The 1,711-nt window shown below is 43.0% G+C and overlaps 1 non-coding gene across 1 annotated transcript; it reads left to right on the forward strand.

Annotated features, from left to right (window-relative positions):
- The first annotated feature begins 1,129 nt into the window (after window positions 1-1,129).
- On the forward strand, window positions 1,130-1,233 carry LOC148561959 (small nucleolar RNA R71). The gene has a single exon (XR_015886467.1). It is a non-coding gene; the product is annotated as a small nucleolar RNA R71 (small nucleolar RNA).
- Window positions 1,234-1,711: the final 478 nt, after the last annotated feature.

The following is a 1,711-nucleotide window of genomic DNA, read 5'->3' on the forward strand; positions in this document are numbered from 1 at the left end:
GAGAATCTCAAGAAAGGGAATATTGACATGGAGAGAGTTAAATGTCTCTAAAAACCTTGAATAGGTTTTCTCTTTTTCACCTCCTCCTAACCTCTGAGGAAATGGTGCTTTTGGTTGGTATATTTCCAGCATGCCTTTTTGCAGTTCCTTGGCTTGCTCAGTTCCACTTTCCTGCTTAACTTCTTCCACACCTTCCTTCAAGATTTCTGGCTCCTGCTCTGAGGGCCTGATTCCTTCTTCTTCTGAAACTTCCTTCAATATGGTGATGGCCTTGCATTCTTCCCATCTTACTCTCTTTTGTTCCCCTTTAGGATTCTTTTCTGTGTCACTAGGGAACACTGCAGTTGATTTGACGGCCTGTTGAGATAGCTCTCCTACTTGAGACTCCATCCTCTTGAGTTTTTCACCATGGTTTCTTAAGGTAGCTCTCACATCATCCCTGAAGCTTTTCAATTCGGTTATGTCTTGACTCATGGTTGCCATCATTCCTTCTATCCGGTTTAATTGATCTTGAAATTGTTGGTTCGGATTAGGTTGGGTAGGTTGATTATTTTGGCCATGATATGATGGTTGGGGGTAAGTGTTTTGTGTGGCTTGGTATGATCTTTGGTTGGAGTTTTGGTATGTGGAATTGTTATGTTGGTTGTGGTTGTAAGGTTTGTGGTTTTGTGGTTGGGTTTGTTGGTTCCCCCACCCAAAGTTTGGGTGATTTTTCCATCCTGGGTTGTAAGTGTTGGAGTGTGGATCATATGATTGCCTTTGTTGGTTTCCCACATAGTTGGCCTCTTCCCAATCACCTCCTTCAATGCTTACTTCCTCTTGATCTTGTGTGTGTATTGCAGCCACTTGCTTTGTTTCTAATTGCCTGGTAATCTCTGCTAGTTGCTTGGCAAACACCTTGTTTTGGGCTAGAATTGTATCAACATGGTTCAGCTCCATGACTCCCTTAGTGTTGTGCCTTTCTGATGCATAGTAGTACTCATTCTCAGCCACTGTCTCAATCACTTCAATGGCCTCTTCCACAGTCTTTTTCCTGTTCAATGAACCTCCTGATGAATGGTCTACAGCCTTCCTTGATTCATAAGAGAGTCCATCATAGAAAATATGCAATTGCACCCAATCATGGAACATGTCTGGTGGGCATTTCCTTGTTAAGTCCTTGAATCTCTCCCATGCCTCGTAGAGAGTTTCACCATCTTGTTGTCTAAAAGTCTGAACCTCAGATCGAAGCCTATTGACCTTTTGTGGGGGGGTAGAAACGTGCCAGAAACTTGCTTTCCACCTCATCCCATGTTGTTAGACTCCCCCTTGGGAATGATTCCAGCCACTTAGCTGCTTTGTCCCTAAGTGAAAATGGGAACAAAAGCAGTTTATATGCATCTTCCTGGACTCCATTGGACTTCACAGTGTCACAAATTCTCAGGAATTTTGTGAGATGTTGGTTTGGGTCTTCATTAGCACTTCCACCAAATGAACAATGATTCTCCACAAGTGATATTAGCTGTGGTTTGAGTTCAAAATTGTTGGCCTGAATGGGTGGTTTCTGGATGCTGCTACCACAATTCCCAGAGGTTGGGTTTATGTATGAACTAAGAACCCTCCTCTCAGGAATGGCATTGTTTCCATCAGCTCTCTCATGGTTGTGAACTTCTCTATCCATGTTGAGATCTAAAGCTTCCTCAAAATTGTCCTCAGATTCTCCTTCAGATTC

Source organism: Arachis ipaensis, chromosome B6 (assembly GCF_059453495.1).
Source record: "Arachis ipaensis isolate K30076 ecotype BB chromosome B6, ASM5945349v1, whole genome shotgun sequence".
NCBI lineage: Eukaryota > Viridiplantae > Streptophyta > Magnoliopsida > Fabales > Fabaceae > Arachis > Arachis ipaensis.